Raw genomic sequence first — 26,674 nt, 5'->3', positions numbered from 1 at the left:
TTCCGGAGTGTTCGCCAAGTGGTTCTGGCATAGTCGGCAGGTGATTTTTGCGTGTCCGGCAGGTGGTTCTGGCGAGTCGAGCAGGTGGTTCCGGCGTGCTCGGCAGGTGCTTCTGGGGTCATTGGCACGTGGTTCTGGCATATCTGAGAGGTGGTTCCGGCATGCCTGGCAGGTGATTCCGGAGTGTTCGCCATGTGTTTCCGGCGTAGCGGGCAGGTGATATTGCATGTCCAGCGGTCGTTCCGGCGGGTCGAGCCGGTGGTTCCGGCATGTCCGGCAGGTGGTTCCGGTCTGTCCGGCAGGTGGTTCTGTGGTTTCCGTCACGAGGTTCAGTCTGAGAGGCTGTGCCAGCATGCCCCTCACGTGATTCCGTCTTGTCCCCGAAGTGGTGCTGGTGTAGCGGGCAGGTGATTTTGGCGTGTCCGGCAGGTGGTTCAGGCGAGTTGAGCAGGTGTTTGCGACGTGCTCGGCAGGTGCTTCCGGCGTCTCCGGCACGTGTTTCTGGCACATCTGACTGGTGGTTCCGGCATGCCCAAAAGTTGATTCCGGTCTGTCCGGTAGGTGGTTCCGGCGTGCACGGCACGTGGTTCTGGTACGTCTCAGAGGTGGTTGCGTATGCCCAACAGGTGATACCGGACTGTCTGCCACGTGATTCTGGCACGTCTCAGATGTGGTTCCAACATGCCCGGCAGTCATTTCGGAGAGTCGTCCAAGTGGTTCTGGCGTAGCCCGCAGGTGATTTTGGCGTGTCCGGCAGGTGTTTCCGCCGTGCTCGGCATGTGGTTCAGGCATGGCCGTCACGTGGTTCCAGTCTGTCCAGGATGTGTTTCCAGCTTCTCCGGCAGGTGGTTCTGGTACGTCTGAGAGGTGGTTCCGCCATGGCTGGCAGGTGATTCCGGACCGTCCCCCAGGTGGTTCTGGCATAGCCAGCAGTTGATATTGGCCTGTCCGGCAGGTGGTTCCAGCGAGTCGAACAGGTGGCTCCGGCGTGCTCGGCAGGTGGTTCGGGTCTGTCCGGTAGGTGATTCCGGCGTGTTCGGCACGTGCTTCCGGCACGTCTGAGAGGTGGTTCCGGCATGCGCGACAGGTGGTTTCGGAGTGTCCGCCAGGTGGTTCTGGCGTACCCGGCAGGTGATTTTGGCGTGTCCGGCAGGTGTTTCTGGCGAGTCGAGCAGGTGGCTCCGGCATGCTCGGCAGGTGCTTCCGGCGTCTCCGGCACGTGGTTCTGGTGTGTCTGAGAGCTGGTTCCGGCATGTCCGGCAGATGATTCCGGAGTGTCCGCCACGTGGTTCTGGCATACCCGGCTGGTGATTTGGGCATGTCAGGTAGGTGGTTCCGGCGAGTCGAGCAGGTGGCTCCGGCGTGCTCGGCAGGTTGTTCAGACGGGTCTGGCAGGTGTTTTCCGTCTGTTTGGGGTGTGGTTCCAGCATCTCATGCACATGGTTCTGGAACGTTTGAGATGTGGTTCCGGCCGGCCCGACAGGTGTTTCCACAGTGTCCGCCAAGTGGTACTGGCGTAGTTGGCAGGTGATTTTGGCATGACCGGCAGGTGGTTCCAGCAAGCCCGGCAGGTGATTCCGAAGTGTTCCCCAACTGGTTGTGGCGTAGCCGGCAGGTGATCTTTGCGTGTCCGGCAGGTGGTTCTGGCGAGTCGAGCAGGTGGTTCCGGCGTGCCCGGCAGGTGCTTCCGGAGTGTTCGCCAAGTGTTTCCGGCGTAGCCGGCAGGTGAATTTGCATGTCCAGCGGTCGTTCCGGCGGGTCGAGCCGGTGGTTCCAGCGTGTCCGGCAGGTGGTTCCGGTCTGTCCGGCAGGTGGTTCTGTGGTGTCCGGCACGAGGTTCAGTCTGAGAGGCTGTGCCGGCATGCCCCTCACGTGATTCCGGCTTGTCCCTGAAGTGGTGCTGGTGTAGTGGGCAGGTGATTTTGGCGTGTCCGGCAGGTGGTTCAGGCGAGTTGAGCAGGTGGTTGCGACGTGCTCGGCAGGTGCTTCCGGCGTCTCCGGCACGTGTTTCTGGCACATCTGACTGGTGGTTCCGGCATGCCCAAAAGTTGATTCCGGTCTGTCCGGTAGGTGGTTCCGGCGTGCACGGCACGTGGTTCTGGTACGTGTCAGAGGTGGTTGCGTATGCCCAACAGGTGATTCCGGACTGTCCGCCACGTGCTTCTGGCACGTCTGAGAGGTGGTTCCAACATGCCCGGCAGGTCATTTCGGAGAGTCGTCCAAGTGGTTCTGGCGTAGCCCGCAGGTGATTTTGGCGTGTCCGGCAGGTGGTTCCGCCGTGCTCGGCAGGTGGTTCAGGCATGGCCGTCACGTGGTTCCAGTCTGTCCAGGACGTGTTTCCAGCTTCTCCGGCAGGTGGTTCTGGTACGTCTGAGAGGTGGTTCCGCCATGGCTGGCAGGTGATCCCGGACCGTCCCCCAGGTGGTTCTGGCATAGCCAGCAGTTGATATTGGCCTGTCCGGTAGGTGGTTCCAGCGAGTCGAACAGGTGGCTCCGGGGTTCTTGGCAGGTGGTTCCGGTCTGTCCGGTAGGTGTTTCCGGCGTGTCTGGCACGTGCTTCCGGCACGTCTGAGAGGTGGTTCCGGCATGCGCGGCAGGTGATTCCATAGTGTCCGCCAGGTGGTTCTGGAATACCCGGCAGGTGATTTTGGCGTGTCCGGCAGGTGTTTCTGGCGAGTCGAGCAGGTGGCTCCTGCATGCTCGGCAGGTGCTTCCGGCGTCTCCGGCACTTGGTTCTGGTGTGTCTGAGAGCTGGTTCCGGCATGTCCGGCAGATGATTCCGGAGTGTCCGCCAAGTGGTTCTGGCATACCCAGCAGCTGATTTTGGCGTGTCAGGGAGGTGGTACCGGTAAGTTGAGCAGGTGGTTCCGGCGTGCTCAACAGGTGGTTCAGGCGGTTCTGGCAGGTGGTATCCGTCTGTTCGTGGTGTGGTTCCAGCATCTCATGAACACGTTTCTGGCACGTCTGAGATGTGGTTCCAGCCGGCCCGACAGGTGTTTCCGCAGTGTCCGCCAAGCGGTTCTGGTTTACTTGGCAGGTGATTTTGGCATGACTGGCAGGTGGTTCCAGCAAGCCTCGCAGGTGATTCCAAAGTGTTCACCAACTGGTTGTGGCGTAGCCGGCAGGTGATTTTTGCGTGATCGGCAGGTGGTTATGGCGAGTCGAGCAGGTGGTTCCGGCGTGCTCGGCTGGTGCTTCCGGGGTCATTGGCACGGGGTTCTGGCATGTCTGAGAGGTGGTTCCTGCATGCCCGGCAAGTGATTCCGGAGTGTTCGCCACGTGGTTCTGGCATAGTCGGCAGGTGATTTTGGCATGTCCGGCAGGTGGTTCAGGAGAGTTGAGCAGGTGGTTCCAACGTGCTTGGCAGGTGCTTCCGGCGTCTCCGGCACGTGTTTCTGGCACATCTGACAGGTGGTTCCGGCATGCCCGAAAGGTGATTCCGGTCTGTCCGGTAGGTGGTTCCAGCCTGCACGGCATGTGGTTCTGGTACGTCTCAGAGGTGGTTGCGCATGCCCAACAGGTGATTCCGGACTGTCCGCCACATGGTTCCGGCACGTCTGAGAGGTGGTTCTGGCATGCCTGGCAGGTCATCCCAGAGAGTCCTCCAAGTGGTTCTGGCATAACACGCAGGTGATTTTGGCGTGTCTGGCAGGTTGTTCCGTTGTGCTTGGCAGGTGGTTCAGGCTTGGCCGGCAGGTGGTTCCAGACTGTCCAGGACGTGTTTCCAGCTTCTCCGGCAGGTGGTTCTGGTACGTCTGAGAGGTGGTTCCACCATGGCTGGCAGGTGATACCGGACCCTCCCCCAGGTGGTTCTGGCATAGCCAGCAGTTGATATTGGCCTGTCCGGCAGGTGGTTCCAGCGAGTCGAACAGGTGGCTCCGGCGTGCTCGGCAGGTGGTTCGGGTCTGTCCGGTAGGTGATTCCGGCGTGTCCGGCACGTGCTTCCGGCACGTCTGAGAGGTGGTTCCGGCATGCGCGACAGGTGATTTCGGAGTGTCCGCCAGGTGGTTCTGGCGTACCCGGCAGGTGATTTTGGCGTGTCCGGCAGGTGTTTCTGGCGAGTCGAGCAGGTGGCTCCGGCATGCTCGGCAGGTGCTTCCGGCATCTCCGGCACGTGGTTCTGGTGTGTCTGAGAGCTGGTTCCGGCATGTCCGGCAGATGATTCCGGAGTGTCCGCCAAGTGGTTCTGGCATACCCGGCTGGTGATTTGGGCATGTCAGGTAGGTGGTTCCGGCGAGTCGAGCAGGTGGCTCCGGCGTGCTCGGCAGGTTGTTCAGATGGGTGTGGCTGGTGTTTTCCGTCTGTTCGGGGTGTGGTTCCAGCATCTCATGCACATGGTTCTGGCACGTCTGAGATGTGGTTCCGGCCGGCCCGACAGCTGTTTCCACAGTGTCCGCCAAGTGGTACTGGCGTAGTTGGCAGGTGATTTTGGCATGACCGGCAGGTGGTTCCAGCAAGCCCGGCAGGTGATTCCGAAGTGTTCCCAAACTGGTTGTGGCGTAGCCGGCAGGTGATTTTTGCGTGTCCGGCAGGTGGTTCTGGCGAGTCGAGCAGGTGGTTCCGGCGTGCCCGGCACGAGGTTCTGGTACGTCTCAGAGGTGGTTGCGTATGCCCAACAGGTGATTCCGGACTGTCCGCCACGTGCTTCTGGCACGTCTGAGAGGTGGTTCCAACATGCCCGGCAGGTCATTTCGGAGAGTCGTCCAAGTGGTTCTGGCGTAGCCCGCAGGTGATTTTGGCGTGTCCGGCAGGTGGTTCAGGCATGGCCGTCACGTGGTTCCAGTCTGTCCAGGACGTGTTTCCAGCTTCTCCGGCAGGTGGTTCTGGTGCGTCTGAGAGGTGGTTCCGCCATGGCTGGCAGGTGATCCCGGACTGTCCCCCAGGTGGTTCTGGCATAGCCAGCAGTTGATATTGGCCTGTCCGGCAGGTGGTTCCAGCGAGTCGAACAGGTGGCTCCGGCGTTCTTGGCAGGTGGTTCCGGTCTGTCCGGTAGGTGTTTCCGGCGTGTCCGGCACGTGCTTCCGGCACGTCTGAGAGGTGGTTCCGGCATGCGCGGCAGGTGATTCCGTAGTGTCCGCCAGGTGGTTCTGGCATACCCGGCAGGTGATTTTGGCGTGTCCGGCAGGTGTTTCTGGCGAGTCGAGCAGGTGGCTCCGGCATGCTCGGCAGGTGCTTCCGGCGTCTCCGGCACGTGGTTCTGGTGTGTCTGAGAGCTGGTTCCGGCATGTCCGGCAGATGATTCCGGAGTGTCCGCCAAGTGGTTCTGGCATACCCGGCTGGTGATTTGGGCATGTCAGGTAGGTGGTTCCGGCGAGTCGAGCAGGTGGCTCCGGCGTGCTTGGCAGGTTGTTCAGACGGGTCTGGCAGGTGTTTTCCGTCTGTTTGGGGTGTGGTTCCAGCATCTCATGCACATGGTTCTGGCACGTCTGAGATGTGGTTCCGGCCGGCCCGACAGGTGTTTCCACAGTGTCCGCCAAGTGGTACTGGCGTAGTTGGCAGGTGATTTTGGCATGACCGGCAGGTGGTTCCAGCAAGCCCGGCAGGTGATTCCGAAGTGTTCCCCAACTGGTTGTGGCGTAGCCGGCAGGTGATTTTTGCGTGTCCGGCAGGTTTTTCTGGCGAGTCGAGCAGGTGGTTCCGGCGTGCCCGGCAGGTGCTTCCGGAGTGTTCGCCAAGTGTTTCCGGCGTAGCCGGCAGGTGATTTTGCATGTCCAGCGGTCGTTCCGGCGGGTCGAGCCGGTGGTTCCGGCGTGTCCGGCACGTGGTTCCGGTCTGTCCGGCAGGTGGTTCTGTGGTGTCCGGCACGAGGTTCAGTCTGAGAGGCTGTGCCGGCATGCCCCTCACGTGATTCCGGCTTGTCCCTGAAGTGGTGCTGCTGTAGCGGGCAGGTGATTTTGGCGTGTCCGGCAGGTGGTTCAGGCGAGTTGAGCAGGTGGTTGCGACGTGCTCGGCAGCTGCTTCCGGCGTCTCCGGCACGTGTTTCTGGCACATCTGACTGGTGGTTCCGGCATGCCCAAAAGTTGATTCCGGTCTGTCCGGTAGGTGGTTCCGGCGTGCACGGCACGTGGTTCTGGTACGTCTCAGAGGTGGTTGCGCATGCCCAACAGGTGATTCCGGACTGTCCGCCACATGGTTCTGGCACGTCTGAGAGGTGGTTCCAACATGCCCGGCAGGTCATCCCAGAGAGTCCTCCAAGTGGTTCTGGCATAACACGCAGGTGATTTTGGCATGTCTGGCAGGTTGTTCCGTTTTGCTTGGCAGGTGGTTCAGGCTTGGCCGGAAGGTGGTTCCAGACTGTCCAGGACGTGTTTCCAGCTTCTCCGGCAGGTGGTTCTGGTACGTCTGAGAGGTGGTTCCGCCATGGCTGGCAGGTGATTCCGGACCGTCCCCCAGGTGGTTCTGGCATAGCCAGCAGTTGATATTGGCCTGTCCGGCAGGTGGTTCCAGCGAGTCGAACAGGTGGCTCCGGCGTGCTCGGCAGGTGGTTCCGGTCTGTCCGGTAGGTGATTCCGGCGTGTCCGGCACGTGCTTCCGGCACGTCTGAGAGGTGGTTCCGGCATGCGCGACAGGTGGTTTCGGAGTGTCCGCCAGGTGGTTCTGGCGTACCCGGCAGGTGATTTTGGCGTGTCCGGCAGGTGTTTCTGGCGAGTCGAGCAGGTGGCTCCGGCATGCTCGGCAGGTGCTTCCGGCGTCTCCGGCACGTGGTTCTGGTGTGTCTGAGAGCTGGTTCCGGCATGTCCGGCAGATGATTCCGGAGGTTCCGGCAAGTGGTTCTGGCATACCCGGCTGGTGATTTGGGCATGTCAGGTAGGTGGTTCCGGCGAGTCGAGCAGGTGGCTCCGGCGTGCTCGGCAGGTTGTTCAGACGGGTCTGGCAGGTGTTTTCCGTCTGTTCGGGGTGTGGTTCCAGCATCTCATGCACATGGTTCTGGCACGTCTGAGATGTGGTTCCGGCCGGGCCGACAGGTGTTTCCACAGTGTCCGCCAAGTGGTACTGGCGTAGTTGGCAGGTGATTTTGGCATAACCGGCAGGTGGTTCCAGCAAGCCCAGCAGGTGATTCCGAAGTGTTCCCCAACTGGTTGTGGCGTAGCCGGCAGGTGATTTTTGCGTGTCCGGCAGGTGGTTCTGGCGAGTCGAGCAGGTGGCTCTGGCGTGCTCGGCAGGTGCTTCCGGCGTCTCCGGCACGTGGTTCTGGCATATCTGAGAGGTGGTTCCGGCAAGCCCGGCAGGTGATTCCGGAGTGTCCGCCAAGTGGTTCTGGCATACCCGGCTGGTGATTTGGGCATGTCAGGTAGGTGGTTCCGGCGAGTCGAGCAGGTGGCTCTGGCGTGCTCGGCAGGTTGTTCAGACGGGTCTGGCAGGTCTTTTCCGTCTGTTGGGGGTGTGGTTCCAGCATCTCATGCACATGGTTCTGGCACGTCTGAGATGTGGTTCCGGCCGGCCCGACAGGTGTTTCCACAGTGTCCGCCAAGTGGTACTGGCGTAGTTGGCAGGTGATTTTGGCATGACCGGCAGGTGGTTCCAGCAAGCCCGGCAGGTGATTCCGAAGTGTTCCCCAACTGGTTGTGGCGTAGCCGGCAGGTGATTTTTGCGTGTCCGGCAGGTGGTTCTGGCGAGTCGAGCAGGTGGTTCCGGCGTGCCCGGCAGGTGCTTCCGGAGTGTTCGCCAAGTGTTTCCGGCGTAGCCGGCAGGTGATTTTGCATGTCCAGCGGTCGTTCCGGCGGGTCGAGCCGGTGGTTCCGGCGTGTCCGGCAGGTGGTTCCGGTCTGTCCGGCAGGTGGTTCTGTGGTGTCCGGCACGAGGTTCAGTCTGAGAGGCTGTGCCGGCATGCCCCTCACGTGATTCTGGCTTGTCCCCGAAGTGGTGCTGGTGTAGCGGGCAGGTGATTTTGGCGTGTCTGGCAGGTGGTTCAGGCGAGTTGAGCAGGTGGTTGCGACGTGATCGGCAGGTGCTTCCGGCGTCTCCGGCACATGTTTCTGGCACATCTGACTGGTGGTTCCGGCATGCCCAAAAGTTGATTCCGGTCTGTCCGGTAGGTGGTTCCGGAGTGCACGGCACGTGGTTCTGGTACGTCTCAGAGGTGGTTGCGAATGCCCAACAGGTGATTCCGGACTGTCCGCAACGTGCTTCTGGCACGTCTGAGAGGTGGTTCCAACATGCCCGGCAGGTCATTTCGGAGAGTCGTCCAAGTGGTTCTGGCGTAGCCCGCAGGTGATTTTGGCGTGTCCGGCAGGTGGTTCCGCCGTGCTCGGCAGGTGGTTCAGGCATGGCCGTCACGTGGTTCCAGTCTGTCCAGGACGTGTTTCCAGCTTCTCCGGCAGGTGGTTCTGGTACGTCTGAGAGGTGGTTCCGCCATGGCTGGCAGGTGATCCCGGACTGTCCCCCAGGTGGTTCTGGCATAGCCAGCAGTTGATATTGGCCTGTCCGGCAGGTGGTTCCAGCGAGTCGAACAGGTGGCTCCGGCGTTCTTCGCAGGTGGTTCCGGTCTGTCCGGTAGGTGTTTCCGGCGTGTCTGGCACGTGCTTCCGGCACGTCTGAGAGGTGGTTCCGGCATGCGCGGCAGGTGATTCCGTAGTGTCCGCCAGGTGGTTCTGGCGTACCCGGCAGGTGATTTTGGCGTGTCCGGCAGGTGTTTCTGGCGAGTCGAGCAGGTGGCTCCGGCATGCTCGGCAGGTGCTTCCGGCGTCTCCGGCACTTGGTTCTGGTGTGTCTGAGAGCTGGTTCCGGCATGTCCGGCAGATGATTCCGGAGTGTCCGCCAAGTGGTTCTGGCATACCCAGCAGGTGATTTTGGCGTGTCAGGGAGGTGGTACCGGTGAGTCGAGCAGGTGGTTCCGGCGTGCTCAGCAGGTGGTTCAGGCGGTTCTGGCAGGTGGTATCCGTCTGTTCGGGGTGTGGTTCCAGCATCTCATGACCACGTTTCTGGCACGTCTGAGATGTGGTTCCAGCCGGCCCGACAGTTGTTTCCGCAGTGTCCGCCAAGCGGTTCTGGCGTAGTTGGCAGGTGATTTTGGCATGACTGGCAGGTGGTTCCAGCAAGCCTGGCAGGTGATTCGAAAGTGTTCACCAACTGGTTGTGGCGCAGCCGGCAGGTGATTTTTGCGTGATCGGCAGGTGGTTCTGGCGAGTCGAGCAGGTGGTTCCGGCGTGCTCGGCTGGTGCTTCCGGGGTCATTGGCACGGGGTTCTGGCATGTCTGAGAGGTGGTTCCTGCATGCCCGGCAAGTGATTCCGGAGTGTTCGCCAAGTGTTTCTGGCATACTCGGCAGGTGATTTTGGCATGTCCGGCAGGTGGTTCAGGCGAGTTGAGCAGGTGGTTCCAACGTGCTTGGCAGGTGCTTCCGGCGTCTCCGGCACGTGTTTCTGGCACATCTGACAGGTGGTTCCGGCATGCCCGAAAGGTGATTCCGGTCTGTCCGGTAGGTGGTTCCAGCCTGCACGGCATGTGGTTCTGGTACGTCTCAGAGGTGGTTGCGCATGCCCAACAGGTGATTCCGGACTGTCCGCCACATGGTTCTGGCACGTCTGAGAGGTGGTTCCGGCATGCCCAGCAGGTCATCCCAGAGAGTCCTCCAAGTGGTTCTGGCATAACACGCAGGTGATTTTGGCGTGTCTGGCAGGTTGTGCCGTTGTGCTTGGCAGGTGGTTCAGGCTTGGCCGGCAGGTGGTTCCAGACTGTCCAGGACGTGTTTCCAGCTTCTCCGGCAGGTGGTTCTGGTACGGCTGAGAGGTGGTTCTGCCATGGCTGGCAGGTGATTCCGGACCGTCCCCCAGTTGGTTCTGGCATAGACAGCAGTTGATATTGGCCTGTCCGGCAGGTGGTTCCAGCGAGTCGAACAGGTGGCTCCGGCGTGCTCGGCAGTTGGTTCCGGTCGGTCCGGTAGGTGATTCCGGCGTGTCCGGCACGTGCTTCCGGCACGTCTGAGAGGTGGTTCCGGCATGCGCGACAGGTGATTTCGGAGTGTCCGCCAAGTGGTTCTGGCGTACCCGGCAGGTGATTTTGGCGTGTCCGGCAGGTGTTTCTGGCGAGTCGAGCAGGTGGCTCCGGCATGCTCGGCAGGTTGTTCAGACGGGTCTGGCAGGTGTTTTCCGTCTGTTCGGGGTGTGGTTCCAGCATCTCATGCACATGGTTCTGGCACGTCTGAGATGTGGTTCCGGCCGGCCCGACAGGTGTTTCCACAGTGTCCGCCAAGTAGTACTGGCGTAGTTGGCAGGTGATTTTGGCATGACCGGCAGGTGGTTCCAGCAAGCCCGGCAGGTGATTCCGAAGTGTTCCCCAACTGGTTGTGGCGTAGCCGGCAGGTGATTTTTGCGTGTCCGGCAGGTGGTTCTGGCGAGTCGAGCAGGTGGCTCCGGCGTGCTCGGCAGGTGCTTCCGGCGTCTCCGGCACGTGGTTCTGGCATATCTGAGAAGTGGTTCCGGCATGCCCGGCAGGTGATTCCGGAGTGTCTGCCAAGTGGTTCTGGCATACCCGGCTGGTGATTTTTGCATGTCAGGTAGGTGGTTCCGGCGAGTCGAGCCGGTGGCTCCGGCGTGCTCGGCATGTTGTTCAGACGGGTCTGGCAGGTGTTTTCCGTCTGTTCGGGGTGTGGTTCCAGCATCTCATGCACATGGTTCTGGCACGTCTGAGATGTGGTTCCGGCCGGCCCGACAGGTGTTTCCACAGTGTCCGCCAAGTGGTGCTGGCGTAGTTGGCAGGTGATTTTGGCATGACTGGCAGGTGGTTCCAGCAAGCCTGGCAGGTGATTCCAAAGTGTTCACCAACTGGTTGTGGCATAGCCGGCAGGTGATTTTTGCGTGAGCGGCAGGTGGTTCTGGCGAGTCGAGCAGGTGGTTCCGGCGTGCTCGGCTGGTGCTTCCGGGGTCATTGGCACGGGGTTCTGGCATGTCTGAGAGGTGGTTCCTGCATGCCCGGCAAGTGATTCCGGAGTGTTCGCCAAGTGGTTCTGGCATAGTCGGCAGGTGATTTTGGCATGTCCGGCAGGTGGTTCAGGCGAGTTGAGCAGGTGGTTCCAACGTGCTTGGCAGGTGCTTCCGGCGTCTCCGGCACGTGTTTCTGGCACATCTGACAGGTGGTTCCGGCATGCCCGAAAGGTGATTCCGGTCTGTCCGGTAGGTCTTTCCGGCGTGTCTGGCACGTGCTTCCGGCACGTCTGAGAGGTGGTTCCGGCATGCGCGGCAGGTGATTCCGTAGTGTCCGCCAGGTGGTTCTGGCGTACCGGGCAGGTGATTTTGGCGTGTCCGGCAGGTGTTCCTGGCGATTCAAGCAGGTGGCTCCGGCATGCTCGGCAGGTGCTTCCGGCGTCTCCGGCACTTGGTTCTGGTGTGTCTGAGAGCTGGTTCCGGCATGTCCGGCAGATGATTCCGGAGTGTCCGCCAAGTGGTTCTGGCATACCCAGCAGGTGATTTTGGCGTGTCAGGGAGGTGGTACCGGTGAGTCGAGCAGGTGGTTCCGGCGTGCTCAGCAGGTGGTTCAGGCGGTTCTGGCAGGTGGTATCCGTCTGTTCGGGGTGTGGTTCCAGCATCTCATGAACACGTTTCTGGCACGTCTGAGATGTGGTTCCAGCCGGCCCGACAGGTGTTTCCGCAGTGTCCGCCAAGCGGTTCTGGCGTAGTTGGCAGGTGATTTTGGCATGACTGGCAGGTGGTTCCAGCAAGCCTGGCAGGTGATTCCAAAGTGTTCACCAACTGGTTGTGGCGTAGCCGGCAGGTGATTTTTGCGTGATCGGCAGGTGGTTCTGGCGAGTCGAGCAGGTGGTTCCGGCGTGCTCGGCTGGTGCTTCCGGGGTCATTGGCACGGGGTTCTGGCATGTCTGAGAGGTGGTTCCTGCATGCCCGGCAAGTGATTCCGGAGTGTTCGCCAAGTGGTTCTGGCATAGTCGGCAGGTGATTTTGGCATGTCCGGCAGGTGGTTCAGGCGAGTTGAGCAGGTGGTTCCAACGTGCTTGGCAGGTGCTTCCGGCGTCTCCGGCACGTGTTTCTGGCACATCTGACAGGTGGTTCCGGCATGCCCGAAAGGTGATTCCGGTCTGTCCGGTAGGTGGTTCCAGCCTGCACGGCATGTGGTTCTGGTACGTCTCAGAGGTGGTTGCGCATGCCCAACAGGTGATTCCGGACTGTCCGCCACATGGTTCTGGCACGTCTGAGAGGTGGTTCCGGCATGCCCGGCAGGTCATCCCAGAGAGTCCTCCAAGTGGTTCTGGCATAACACGCAGGTGATTTTGGCGTGTCTGGCAGGTTGTTCCATTGTGCTTGGCAGGGGGTTCAGGCTTGGCCGGCAGGAGGTTCCAGACTGTCCAGGACGTGTTTCCAGCTTCTCCGGCAGGTGGTTCTGGTACGTCTGAGAGGTGGTTCCGCCATGGCTGGCAGGTGATTCCGGACCGTCCCCCAGGTGGTTCTGGCATAGCCAGCAGTTGATATTGGCCTGTCCGGCAGGTGGTTCCAGCGAGTCGAACAGGTGGCTCCGGCGTGCTCGGCAGGTGGTTCGGGTCTGTCCGGTAGGTGATTCCGGCGTGTCCGGCACGTGCTTCCGGCACGTCTGAGAGGTGGTTCCGGCATGCGCGACAGGTGGTTTCGGAGTGTCCGCCAGGTGGTTCTGGCGTACCCGGCAGGTGATTTTGGCGTGTCCGGCAGGTGTTTCTGGCGAGTCGAGCAGGTGGCTCCGGCATGCTCGGCAGGTGCTTCCGGCGTCTCCGGCACGTGGTTCTGGTGTGTCTGAGAGCTGGTTCCGGCATGTCCGGCAGATGATTCCGGAGTGTCCGCCAAGTGGTTCTGGCATACCCGGCTGGTGATTTGGGCATGTCAGGTAGGTGGTTCCGGCGAGTCGAGCAGGTGGCTCCGGCGTGCTCGGCAGGTTGTTCAGACGGGTCTGGCAGGTGTTTTCCGTCTGTTCGGGGTGTGGTTCCAGCATCTCATGCACATGGTTCTGGCACGTCTGAGATGTGGTTCCGGCCGGGCCGACAGCTGTTTCCACAGTGTCCGCCAAGTGGTACTGGCGTAGTTGGCAGGTGATTTTGGCATGACCGGCAGGTGGTTCCAGCAAGCCCGGCAGGTGATTCCGAAGTGTTCCCCAACTGGTTGTGGCGTAGCCGGCAGGTGATTTTTGCGTGTCCGGCAGGTGGTTCTGGCGAGTCGAGCAGGTGGTTCCGGCGTGCTCGGCAGGTGCTTCCGGGGTCATTGGCACGTGGTTCTGGCATATCAGAGAGGTGGTTCCGGCATGCCCGGCAGGTGATTCCGGAGTGTTCGCCAAGTGTTTCCGGCGTAGCCGGCAGGTGATTTTGCATGTCCAGCGGTCGTTCCGGCGGGTCGAGCCGGTGGTTCCGGCGTGTCCGGCAGGTGGTTCCGGTCTGTCCGGCAGGTGGTTCTGTGGTGTCCGGCACGAGGTTCAGTCTGAGAGGCTGTGCCGGCATGCCCCCACGTGATTCCGGCTTGTCCCCGAAGTGGTGCTGGTGTAGCGGGCAGGTGATTTTGGCGTGTCCGGCAGGTGGTTCAGGCGAGTTGAGCAGGTGGTTGCGACGTGCTCGGCAGGTGCTTCCGGCGTCTCCGGCACGTGTTTCTGGCACATCTGACTGGTGGTTCCGGAATGCCCAAAAGTTGATTCCGGTCTGTCCGGTATGTGGTTCTGGCGTGTACGGCACGTGGTTCTGGTACGTCTCAGAGGTGGTTGCGTATGCCCAACAGGTGATTCCGGACTGTCCGCCACGTGCTTCTGGCACGTCAGAGGTGGTTCCAACATGCCTGGCAGGTCATTTCGGAGAGTCGTCCAAGTGGTTCCTGCGTAGCCCGCTGGTGATTTTGGCGTGTCCGGCAGGTGGTTCCGCCGTGCTCGGCAGGTGGTTCAGGCATGGCCGTCACGTGGTTCCAGTCTGTCCAGGACGTGTTTCCAGCTTCTCCGGCAGGAGGTTCTGGTACGTCTGAGAGGTGGTTCCGCCATGGCTGGCAGGTGATCCCGGACTGTCCCCCAGGTGGTTCTGGCATAGCCAGCAGTTGATATTGGCCTGTCCGGCAGGTGGTTCCAGCGAGTCGAACAGCTGGCTCCGGCGTTCTTGGCAGGTGGTTCCGGTCTGTCCGGTAGGTGTTTCCGGCGTGTGTGGCACGCGCTTCCGGCATGTCTGAGAGGTGGTTCCGGCATGCGCGGCAGGTGATTCCGTAGTGTCCGCCAGGTGGTTCTGGCATACCCGGCAGGTGATTTTGGCGTGTCCGACAGGTGTTTCTGGCGAGTCTAGCTGGTGGCTCCGGCATGCTCGGCAGGTGCTTCCGGCGTCTCCGGCACTTGGTTCTGGTGTGTCTGAGAGCTGGTTCCGGCATGTCCGGCAGATGATTCCGGAGTGTCCGCCAAGTGGTTCTGGCATACCCAGCAGGTGATTTTGGCGTGTCAGGGAGGTGGTACCGGTGAGTCGAGCAGGTGGTTCCGGCGTGCTCAGCAGGTGGTTCAGGCGGTTCTGGCAGGTGGTATCCGTCTGTTCGGGGTGTGGTTCCAGCATCTCGTGAACACGCTTCTGGCACGTCTGAGATGTGGTTCCAGCCGGCCCGACAGGTGTTTCCGCAGTGTCCGCCAAACGGTTCTGGCGTAGTTGGCAGGTGATTTTGGCATGACTGGCAGGTGGTTCCAGCAAGCCTGGCAGGTGATTCCAAAGTGTTCACCAACTGGTTGTGGCGTAGCCGGCAGGTGATTTTTGCGTGATCGGCAGGTGGTTCTGGCGAGTCGAGCAGGTGGTTCCGGCGTGCTCGGCTGGTGCTTCCGGGGTCATTGGCACGGGGTTCTGGCATGTCTGAGAGGTGGTTCCTGCATGCCCGGCAAGTGATTCCGGAGTGTTCGCCAAGTGGTTCTGGCATAGTCGGCAGGTGATTTTGGCATGTCCGGCAGGTGGTTCAGGCGAGTTGAGCAGGTGGTTCCAACGTGCTTGGCAGGTGCTTCCGGCCTCTCCGGCACGTGTTTCTGGCACATCTGACAGGTGGTTCCGGCATGCCCGAAAGGTGATTCCGGTCTGTCCGTTAGGTGGTTCCAGCCTGCACGGCATGTGGTTCTGGTACGTCTCAGAGGTGGTTGCGCATGCCCAACAGGTGATTCCGGACTGTCCGCCACATGGTTCTGGCACGTCTGAGAGTTGGTTCCGGATGCCCGGCAGGTCATCCCAGAGAGTCCTCCAAGTGGTTCTGGCATAAAACGCAGGTGATTTTGGCGTGTCTGACAGGTTGTTCCGTTGTGCTTGGCAGGTGGTTCAGGCTTGGCCGGCAGGTGGTTCCAGACTGTCCAGGACGTGTTTCCAGCTTCTCCGGCAGGTGGTTCTGGTACGTCTGAGAGGTGGTTCCGCCAGGGCTGGCAGGTGATTCCGGACCGTCCCCCAGGTGGTTCTGGCATAGCCAGCAGTTGATATTGGCCTGTCCGGCAGGTGGTTCCAGCGAGTCGAACAGGTGGCTCTGGCGTGCTCGGCAGGTGGTTCCGGTCTGTCCGGTAGGTGATTCCGGCGTGTCCGGCACGTGCTTCCGGCACGTCTGAGAGGTGGTTCCGGCATGCGCGACAGGTGGTTTCGGAGTGTCCGCAAGGTGGTTCTGGCGTACCCGGCAGGTGATTTTGGCGTGTCCGGCAGGTGTTTCTGGCGAGTCGAGCAGGTGGCTCCGGCATGCTCGGCAGGTGCTTCCGGCGTCTCCGGCACGTAGTTCTGGTGTGTCTGAGAGGTGGTTCCGGAATGTCCGGCAGATGATTCCGAAGTGTCCGCCAAGTGGTTCTGGCATACCCGGCTGGTGATTTGGGCATGTCAGGTAGGTGGTTCCGGCGAGTCGAGCAGGTGGCTCCGGCGTGCTCGGCTGGTTGTTTAGACGGGTCTGGCAGGTGTTTTCCGTCTGTTCGGGGTGTGGTTCCAGCATCTCATGCACATGGTTCTGGCACGTCTGAGATGTGGTTCCGGCCGGCCAGACAGGTGTTTCCACAGTGTCCGCCAAGTGGTACTGGCGTAGTTGGCAGGTGATTTTGGCATGACCGGCAGGTGGTTCCAGCAAGCCCGGCAGGTGATTCCAAAGTGTTCCCCAACTGGTTGTGGTGTAGCTGGCAGGTGATTTTTGCGTGTCCGGCAGGTGGTTCTGGTGAGTCGAGCAGGTGGTTCCGGCGTGCTCGGCAGGTGCTTCCGGGGTCATTGGCACGTGGTTCTGGCATATCTGAGAGGTGGTTCCGGCATGCCCGGCAGGTGATTCCGGAGTGTTCGCCAAGTGTTTCCGGCGTAGCCGGCAGGTGATTTTGCATGTCCAGCGGTCGTTCCGGCGGGTCGAGCCGGTGGTTCCGGCGTGTCCGGCAGGTGGTTCCGGTCTGTCCGGCAGGTGGTTCTGTGGTGTCCGGCACGAGGTTCAGTCTGAGAGGCTGTGCCGGCATGCCCCTCACGTGATTCCGGCTTGTCCCCGAAGTGGTGCTGGTGTAGCGGGCAGGTGATTTTGGCGTGTCCGGCAGGTGGTTCAGGCGAGTTGAGCAGGTGGTTGCGACGTGCTCGGCAGGTGCTTCCGGCGTCTCCGGCACGTGTTTCTGGCACATCTGACTGGTGGTTCCGGCATGCCCAAATGGTGATTCCGGTCTGTCCGTTAGGTGGTTCCGGCGTGCACGGCACGTGGTTCTGGTACGTCTCAGAGGTGGTTGCGTATGCCCAACAGGTGATTCCGGACTGTCCTGCACGTGCTTCTTGCACGTCTGAGAGGTGGTTCCAACATGCCCGGCAGGTCATTTCGGAGAGTCGTCCAAGTGGTTCTGGCGTAGCCCGCAGGTGATTTTGGCGTATCCGGCAGGTGGTTCCGCCGTGCTCGGCAGGTGGTTCAGGCATGGCCGTCACGTGGTTCCAGTCTGTCCAGGACGTGTTTCCAGCTTCTCCGGCAGGTGGTTCTGGTACGTCTGAGAGGTGGTTCCGCCATGGCTGGCAGGTGATCACGGACTGTCCCCCAGGTCGCTCTGGCATAGCCAGCAGTTGATATTGGCCTGTCCGCCAGGTGGTTCCAGCGAGTCGAACAGGTGGCTCCGGCGTTCTTGGCAGGTGGTTCTGGTCTGTCCGGTAGGTGTTTCCGGCGTGTCTGGCACGTGCTTCCGGCACGTCTGAGAGGTGGTTCCGGCATGCGCGGCAGGTGATTCCGTAGTGTCCGCCAGGTGGTTCTGGCGTACCCGGCAGGTGATTTTAGCGTGTCCGGCAGGTGTTTCTGGCGAGTCGAGCAGGTGGCTCCGGCATGCTCGGCAGGTGCTTCCGGCGTCTCCGGCACTTGGTTCTGGTGTGTCTGAGAGCTGGTTCCGGCATGTCCGGCAGATGATTCCGGAGTGGCCGCCAAGTGGTTCTGGCATACCCAGCAGGTGATTTTGGCGTGTCAGGGAGGTGGTACCGGTGAGTCGAGCAGGTGGTTCCGGCGTGCTCAGCAGGTGGTTCAGGCGGTTCTGGCAGGTGGTATCCGTCTGTTCGGGGTGTGGTTCCAGCATCTCATGAACACGTTTCTGGCACGTCTGAGATGTGGTTCCAGCCGGCCCGACAGATGTTTCCGCAGTGTCCGCCAAGCGGTTCTGGCGTAGCCGGCAGGTGATGTTTGCCTGTCCGGCAGGGGGTTCTGGCGAGTCGAGCAGGTGGTTCCGGCGTGCTCGGCAGGTGCTTCCGGGGTCATTGGCACGTGGTTCTGGCATATCTGAGAGGTGGTTCCGGCATGCCCGGCAGGTGATTCCGGAGTGTTCGCCAAGTGTTTCCGGCGTAGCCGGCAGGTGATTTTGCATGTCCAGCGGTCGTTCCGGCGGGTCGAGCCGGTGGTTCCGGCGTGTCCGGCAGGTGGTTCCGGTCTGTCCGGCAGGTGGTTCTGTGGTGTCCGGCACGAGGTTCAGTCTGAGAGGCTGTGCCGGCATGCCCCTCACGTGATTCCGGCTTGTCCCTGAAGTGGTGCTGGTGTAGCGGGCAGGTGATTTTGGCGTGTCCGGCAGGTGGTTCCGGCGAGTTGAGCAGGTGGTTGGGACGTGCTCGGCAGGTGCTTCCGGCGTCTCCGGCACTTGGTTCTGGTGTGTCTGAGAGCTGGTTCCGGCATGTCCGGCAGATGATTCCGGAGTGTCCGCCAAGTGGTTCTGGCATGACCAGCAGGTGATTTTGGCGTGTCAGGGAGGTGGTACCGGTGAGTCGAGCAGGTGGTTCCGGCGTGCTCAGCAGGTGGTTCAGGCGGTTCTGGCAGGTGGTATCCGTCTGTTCGGGGTGTGGTTCCAGCATCTCATGAACACGTTTCTGGCACGTCTGAGATGTGGTTCCAGCCGGCCCGACAGATGTTTCCGCAGTGTCCGCCAAGCGGTTCTGGCGTAGTTGGCAGGTGATTTTGGCATGACCGGCAGGTGGTTCCAGCAAGCCCGGCAGGTTATTCCCAAGTGTTCCCCAACTGGTTGTGGCGTAGTCGGCAGGTGATTTTTGCGTGATCGGCAGGTGGTTCTGGCGAGTCGAGCAGGTGGTTCCGGCGTGCTCGGCTGGTGCTTCCGGGGTCATTGGCACGGGGTTCCGGCACGTCTGAGAGGTGGTTCCGGCATGCACGACAGGTGATTTCGGAGTGTCCGCCAGGTGGTTCTGGCGTACCCGGCAGGTGATTTTGGCGTGTCCGGCAGGTGTTTCTGGCGAGTCGAGCAGGTGGCTCCGGCATGCTCGGCAGGTGCTTCCGGCGTCTCCGGCACGTGGTTCTGGTGTGTCTGAGAGCTGGTTCCGGCATGTCCGGCAGATGATTCCGGAGTGTCCGCCAAGTGGTTCTGGCATACCCGGCTGGTGATTTTGGCATGTCAGGTAGGTGGTTCCGGCGAGTCGAGCAGGTGGCTCCGGCGTGCTCGGCAGGTTGTTCAGACGGGTCTGGCAGGTGTTTTCCGTCTATTCGGGGTGTGGTTCCAGCATCTCATGCACATGGTCTGGCACGTCTGAGATGTGGTTCCGGCCGGCCCAACAGGTGTTTCCACAGTGTCCGCCAAGTGGTACTGGCGTAGTTGGCAGGTGATTTTGGCATGACCGGCAGGTGGTTCCAGCAAGCCCTGCAGGTGATTCCGAAGTGTTCCCCAACTGGTTGTGGCGTAGCCGGCAGGTGATTTTTGCGTGTCCGGCAGGTGGTTCTGGCGATTCGAGCAGGTGGTTCCGGCGTGCTCGGCAGGTGCTTCCGGGGTCATTGGCACGTGGTTCTGGCATATCTGAGAGGTGGTTCCGGCATGCCCGGCAGGTGATTCCGGAGTGTTCGCCAAGTGTTTCCGGCGTAGCCGGCAGCTGATTTTGCATGTCCAGCGGTCGTTCCGGCGGGTCGAGCCGGTGGTTCCGGCGTGTCCGGCAGGTGGTTCCGGTCTGTCCGGCAGGTGGTTCTGTGGTGTCCGGCACGAGGTTCAGTCTGAGAGGCTGTGCCGGCATGCCCCTCACGTGATTCCGGCTTGTCCCCGAAGTGGTGCTGGTGTAGCGGGCAGGTGATTTTGGCGTGTCCGGCAGGTGGTTCAGGCGAGTTGAGCAGGTGGTTGCGACGTGCTCGGCAGGTGCTTCCGGCGTCTCCGGCACGTGTTTCTGGCACATCTGACTGGTGGTTCCGGCACGCCCAAGAGTTGATTCCGGTCTGTCCGGTAGGTGGTTCCGGCGTGCAAGGCACGTGGTTCTGGTACGTCTCAGAGGTGGTTGCGTATGCCCAACAGGTGATTCCGGACTGTCTGGCACGTGCTTCTGGCACGTCTGAGAGGTGGTTCCAACATGCCCGGCAGGTCATTTCGGAGAGTCGTCCAAGTGGTTCTGGCGTAGCCCGCAGGTGATTTTGGCGTGTCCGGCAGGTGGTTCCACCGTGCTCGGCAGGTGGTTCAGGCATGGCCGTCACGTGGTTCCAGTCTGTCCAGGACGTGTTTCCAGCTTCTCCGGCAGGTGGTTCTGGTACGTCTGAGAGGTGGTTCCGCCATGGCTGGCAGGTGATCCCGGACTGTCCCCCAGGTGGTTCTGGCATAGCCAGCAGTTGATATTGGCCTGTCCGGCAGGTGGTTCCAGCGAGTCGAACAGGTGGCTCCGGGGTTCTTGGCAGGTGGTTCCGGTCTGTCCGGTAGGTGTTTCCGGCGTGTCTGGCACGTGCTTCCGGCACGTCTGAGAGGTGGTTCCGGCATGCGCGGCAGGTGATTCCGTAGTGTCCGCCAGGTGGTTCTGGCATACCCGGCAGGTGATTTTGGCGTGTCCGGCAGGTGTTTCTGGCGAGTCGAGCAGGTGGCTCCGGCATGCTCGGCAGGTGCTTCTGGCGTCTCCGGCACGTGGTTCTGGTGTGTCTGAGAGCTGGTTCCGGCATGTCCGGCAGATGATTCCGGAGTGTCCGCCAAGTGGTTCTGGCATACCCGGCTGGTGATTTGGGCATGTCAGGTAGGTGGTTCCGGCGAGTCGAGCAGGTGGCTCCGGCGTGCTCGGCAGGTTGTTCAGACGGGTCTGGCAGGTGTTTTCCGTCTGTTCGGGGTGTGGTTCCAGCATCTCATGCACATGGTTCTGGCACGTCTGAGATGTGGTTCCGGCCGGCCCGACAGCTGTTTCCACAGTGTCCGCCAAGTGGTACTGGCGTAGTTGGCAAGTGATTTTGGCATCACCGGCAGGTGGTTCCAGCAAGCCCGGCAGGTGATTCCGAAGTGTTCCCCAACTGGTTGTGGCGTAGCCGGCAGGTGATTTCTGCGTGTCCGGAAGGTGGTTCTGGCGAGTCGAGCAGGTGGTTCCGGCGTGCTCGGCAGGTGCTTCCGGGGTCATTGGCACGTGGTTCTGGCATATCTGAGAGGTGGTTCCGGCATGCCCGGCAGGTGATTCTGGAGTGTTCGCCAAGTGTTTCCGGCGTAGCCGGCAGGTGATTTTGCATGTCCAGCGGTCGTTCCGGCGGGTCGAGCCGGTGGTTCCGGCGTGTCCGGCAGGTGGTTCCGGTCTGTCCGGCAGGTGGTTCTGTGGTGTCCGGCACGAGGTTCAGTCTGAGAGGCTGTGCCGGCATGCCCCTCACGTGATTCCGGCTTGTCCCCGAAGTGGTGCTGGTGTAGCGGGCAGGTGATTTTGGTGTGTCCGGCAGGTGGTTCAGGCGAGTTGAGAAGGTGGTTGCGACGTGCTCGGCAGGTGCTTCCGGCGTCTCCGGCACGTGTTTCTGGCACATCTGACTGGTGGTTCCGGCATGCCCAAAAGTTGATTCCGGTCTGTCCGGTAGGTGGTTCCGGCGTGCACGGCACGTGGTTCTGGTACGTCTCAGAGGTGGTTGCGTATGCCCAACAGGTGATTCCGGACTGTCTGGCACGTGCTTCTGGCACGTCTGAGAGGTGGTTCCAACATGCCCGGCAGGTCATTTCGGAGAGTCGTCCAAGTGGTTCTGGCGTAGCCCGCAGGTGATTTCGGCGTGTCCGGCAGGTGGTTCCTCCGTGCTCGGCTGGTGGTTCAGGCATGGCCGTCACGTGGTTCCAGTCTGTCCAGGACGTGTTTCCAGCTTCTCCGGCAGGTGGTTCTGGCACGTCTGAGAGGTGGTTCCGGCATGCCCGGCAGGTCATCCCAGAGAGTCCTCCAAGTGGTTCTGGCATAACACGCAGGTGATTTTGGCGTGTCTGGCAGGTTGTTCCGTTGTGCTTGGCAGGTGGTTCAGGCTTGGCCGGCAGGTGGTTCCAGACTGTCCAGGACGTGTTTCCAGCTTCTCCGGCAGGTGGTTCTGGTACGTCTGAGAGGTGGTTCCGCCATGGCTGGCAGGCGATTCCGGACCGTCCCCCAGGTGGTTCTGGCATAGCCAGCAGTTGATATTGGCCTGTCCGGCAGGTGGTTCCAGCGAGTCGAACAGGTGGCTCCGGCGTGCTCGGCAGGTGGTTCCGGTCTTTCCGGTAGGTGATTCCGGCGTGTCCGGCACTTGCTTCCGGCACGGCTGAGAGGTGGTTCCGGCATGCACGACAGGTGATTTCGGAGTGTCCGCCAGGTGGCTCTGGCATACCCGGCAGGTGATTTTGGCATGTCCGGCAGGTGTTTCTGGCGAGTCGAGCAGGTGGCTCCGGCATGCTCGGCAGGTGCTTCCGGCGTCTCCGGCACGTGGTTCTGGTGTGTCTGAGAGCTGGTTCCGGCATGTCCGGCAGATGATTCCGGAGTGTCCGGCAAGTGGTTCTGGCATACCCGGCTGGTGATTTTGGCATGTCAGGTAGGTGGTTCCGGCGAGTCGAGCAGGTGGCTCCGGCGTGCTCGGCATGTTGTTCAGACGGGTCTGGCAGGTGTTTTCCGTCTGTTCGGGGTGTGGTTCCAGCATCTCCTTTGAACACGTTTCTGGCACGTCTGAGATGTGGTTCCAGCCGTCCCGACAGGTGTTTCCGCAGTGTCCGCCAAGCGGTTCTGGCGTAGTTGGCAGGTGATTTTGGCATGACTGGCAGGTGGTTCCAGCAAGCCTGGCAGGTGATTCCAAAGTGTTCAGCAACTGGTTGTGGCGTAGCCGGCAGGTGATTTTTGCGTGATCGGCAGGTGGTTCTGGCGAGTCGAGCAAGTTGTTCCGGCGTGCTCGGCAGGTGCTTCCGGGGTCATTGGCACGGGGTTCTGGCATGTCTGAGAGGTGGTTCCGGCATGCGCGACAGGTGATTTCGGAGTGTCTGCCAGGTGGTTCTGGCGTACCCGGCAGGTGATTTTGGCGTGTCCGGCAGGTGTTTCTGGCGAGTCAAGCAGGTGGCTCCGGCATGCTCGGCAGGTGCTTCCGGCGTCTCCGGCACGTGGTTCTGGTGTGTCTGAGAGCTGCTTCCGGCATGTCCGGCAGATGATTCCGGCGTGTCCGGCAAGTGGTTCTGGCATACCCGGCTGGTGATTTGGGCATGTCAGGTAGGTGGTTCCGGCGAGTCGAGCAGGTGGCTCCGGCGTGCTCGGCAGGTTGTTCAGACGGTTCTGGCAGGTGTTTTCCGTCTGTTCGGGGTGTGGTTCCAGCATCTCATGCACATGGTTCTGGCACGTCTGAGATGTGGTTCCGGCCGGCCCGACAGGTGTTTCCACAGTGTCCGCCAAGTGGTACTGGCGTAGTTGGCAGGTGATTTTGGCATTACCGGCAGGTGGTTCCAGCAAGCCCGGCAGGTGATTCCGAAGTGTTCCCCAACTGGTTGTGGCGTAGCCGGCAGGTGATTTCTGCGTGTCCGGCAGGTGGTTCTGGCGAGTCGAGCAGGTGGTTCCGGCGTGCTCGGCAGGTGCTTCCGGGGTCATTGGCACGTGGTTCTGGCATATCTGAGAGGTGGTTCCGGCATGCCCGGCAGGTGATTCTGGAGTGTTCGCCAAGTGTTTCCGGCGTAGCCGGCAGGTGATTTTGCATGTCCAGCGGTCGTTCCGGCGGGTCGAGCCGGTGGTTCCGGCGTGTCCGGCAGGTGGTTCCGGTCTGTCCGGCAGGTGGTTCTGTGGTGTCCGGCACGAGGTTCAGTCTGAGAGGCTGTGCCGGCATGCCCCTCACGTGATTCCGGCTTGTCCCCGAAGTGGTGCTGGTGTAGCGGGCAGGTGATTTTGGCGTGTCCGGCAGGTGGTTCAGGCGAGTTGAGCAGGTGGTTGCGACGTGCTCGGCAGGTGCTTCCGGCGTCTCCGGCACGTGTTTCTGGCACATCTGACTGGTGGTTCCGGCACGCCCAAGAGTTGATTCCGGTCTGTCCGGTAGGTGGTTCCGGCGTGCACGGCACGTGGTTCTGGTACGTCTCAGAGGTGGTTGCGTATGCCCAACAGGTGATTCCGGACTGTCTGGCACGTGCTTCTGGCACGTCTGAGAGGTGGTTCCAACATGCCCGGCAGGTCATTTCGGAGAGTCGTCCAAGTGGTTCTGGCGTAGCCCGCAGGTGATTTTGGCGTGTCCGGCAGATGGTTCCGCCGTGCTCGGCAGGTGGTTCAGGCATGGCCGTCACGTGGTTCCAGTCTGTCCAGGACGTGTTTCCAGCTTCTCCGGCAGGTGGTTCTGGTACGTCTGAGAGGTGGTTCCGCCATGGCTGGCAGGTGATCCCGGACTGTCCCCCAGGTGGTTCTGGCATAGCCAGCAGTTGATATTGGCCTGTCCGGCAGGTGGTTCCAGCGAGTCGAACAGGTGGCTCCGGGGTTCTTGGCAGGTGGTTCCGGTCTGTCCGGTAGGTGTTTCCGGCGTGTCTGGCACGTGCTTCCGGCACGTCTGAGAGGTGGTTCCGGCATGCGCGGCAGGTGATTCCGTAGTGTCCGCCAGGTGGTTCTGGCATACCCGGCAGGTGATTTTGGCGTGTCCGGCAAGTGTTTCTGGCGAGTCGACCAGGTGGCTCCGGCATGCTCGGCAGGTGCTTCCGGCGTCTCCGGCACGTGGTTATGGTGTGTCTGAGAGCTGGTTCCGGCATGTCCGGCAGATGATTCCGGAGTGTCCGCCAAGTGGTTCTGGCATACCCAGCAGGTGATTTTGGCGTGTCAGGGAGGTGGTGCCGGTGAGTCGAGCAGGTGGTTCCAGCGTGCTCAGCAGGTGGTTCAGGCGTTTCTGGCAGGTGGTATCCTTCTGTTCGGGGTGTGGTTCCAGCATCTCATGAACACGTTTCTGGCACGTCTGAGATGTGTTTAAAGCCGGGCCGACAGGTGTTTCCGCAGTGTCCGCCAAGCGTTTCTGGCATAGTTGGCAGGTGATTTTGGCATGACTGGGAGGTGGTTCCAGCAAGCCTGGCAGGTGATTCCAAAGTGTTCACCAACTGGTTGTGGCGTAGCCGGCAGGTGATTTTTGCGTGATCGGCAGGTGCTTCTGGCGAGTCAAGCAAGTTGTTCCGGCGTGCTCGGCTGGTGCTTCCGGGGTCATTGGCACGGGGTTCTGGCATGTCTGAGAGGTGGTTCCTGCATGCCCGGCAAGTGATTCCGGAGTGTTCGCCAAGGGGTTCTGGCATAGTCGGCAGGTGATTTTGGCATGTCCGGCAGGTGGTTCTGGCGAGTCGAGCAGGTGGTTCCGGCGTGCTCGGCAGGTGCTTCCGGGGTCATTGGCACGTGGTTCTGGCATATCTGAGAGGTGGTTCCGGCATGCCCGGCAGGTGATTCCGGAGTGTTCGCCAAGTGTTTCCGGCGTAGCCGGCAGGTGATTTTGCATGTCCAGCGGTCGTTCCGGCGGGTCGAGCCGGTGGTTCCGGCGTGTCCGGCAGGTGGTTCCGGTCTGTCCGGCAGGTGGTTCTGTGGTGTCCGGCACGAGGTTCAGTCTGAGAGGCTGTGCCGGCATGCCCCTCACGTGATTCCGGCTTGTCCCCGAAGTGGTGCTGGTGTAGCGGGCAGGTGATTTTGGTGTGTCCGGCAGGTGGTTCCGGCGAGTTGAGCAGGTGGTTGCGACGTGCTCGGCAGGTGCTTCCGGCGTCTCCGGCACGTGTTTCTGGCACATCTGACTGGTGGTTCCGGCATGCCCAAAAGTTGATTCCGGTCTGTCCGGTAGGTGGTTCCGGCGTGCACAGCACGTGGTTCTGGTACGTCTCAGAGGTGGTTGCGTATGCCCAACAGGTGATTCCGGACTGTCTGGCATGTGCTTCTGGCACGTCTGAGAGGTGGTTCCAACATGCCCGGCAGATCATTTCGGAGAGTCGTCCAAGTGGTTCTGGCGTAGCCCGCAGGTGATTTTGGCGTGTCCGGCAGGTGGTTCCGCCGTGCTCGGCAGGTGGTTCAGGCATGGCCGTCACGTGGTTCCAGTCTGTCCAGGACGTGTTTCCAGCTTCTCCGGCAGGTGGTTCTGGTACGTCTGAGAGGTGGTTCCGCCATGGCTGGCAGGTGATCCCGGACTGTCCCCCAGGTGGTTCTGGCATAGCCAGCAGTTGATATTGGCCTGTCCGGCAGGTGGTTCCAGCGAGTCGAACAGGTGGCTCCGGGGTTCTTGGCAGGTGGTTCCGGTCTGTCCGGTAGGTGTTTCCGGCATGTCTGGCACGTGCTTCCAGCACGTCTGAGAGGTGGTTCCGGCATGCGCGGCAGGTGATTCCGTAGTGTCCGCCAGGTGGTTCTGGCATACCCGGCAGGTGATTTTGGCGTGTCCGGCAAGTGTTTCTGGCGAGTCGAGCAGGTGGCTCCGGCATACTCGGCAGGTGCTTCCGGCGTCTCCGGCACGTGGTTATGGTGTGTCTGAGAGCTGGTTCCGGCATGTCCGGCAGATGATTCCGGAGTGTCCGCCAAGTGGTTCTGGCATACCCAGCAGGTGATTTTGGCGTGTCAGGGAGGTGGTGCGGGTGAGTCGAGCAGGTGGTTCCAGCGTGCTCAGCAGGTGGTTCAGGCGTTTCTGGCAGGTGGTATCCTTCTGTTCGGGGTGTGGTTCCAGCATCTCATGAACACGTTTCTGGCACGTCTGAGATGTGTTTAAAGCCGGGCCGACAGGTGTTTCCGCAGTGTCCGCCAAGCGGTTCTGGCGTAGTTGGCAGGTGATTTTGGCATGACTGGGAGGTGGTTCCAGCAAGCCTGGCAGGTGATTCCAAAGTGTTCACCAACTGGTTGTGGCGTAGCCGGCAGGTGATTTTTGCGTGATCGGCAGGTGCTTCTGGCGAGTCAAGCAAGTTGTTCCGGCGTGCTCGGCTGGTGCTTCCGGGGTCATTGGCACGGGGTTCTGGCATGTCTGAGAGGTGGTTCCTGCATGCCCGGCAAGTGATTCCGGAGTGTTCGCCAAGGGGTTCTGGCATAGTCGGCAGGTGATTTTGTCATGTCCGGCAGGTGGTTCTGGCGAGTCGAGCAGGTGGTTCCGGCGTGCTCGGCAGGTGCTTCCGGGGTCATTGGCACGTGGTTCTGGCATATCTGAGAG

This window comes from Equus caballus, chromosome 28 (assembly GCF_041296265.1).
Source record: "Equus caballus isolate H_3958 breed thoroughbred chromosome 28, TB-T2T, whole genome shotgun sequence".
Taxonomy (NCBI): domain Eukaryota; kingdom Metazoa; phylum Chordata; class Mammalia; order Perissodactyla; family Equidae; genus Equus; species Equus caballus.
Note: the sequence above shows the minus strand (reverse complement) of the source record.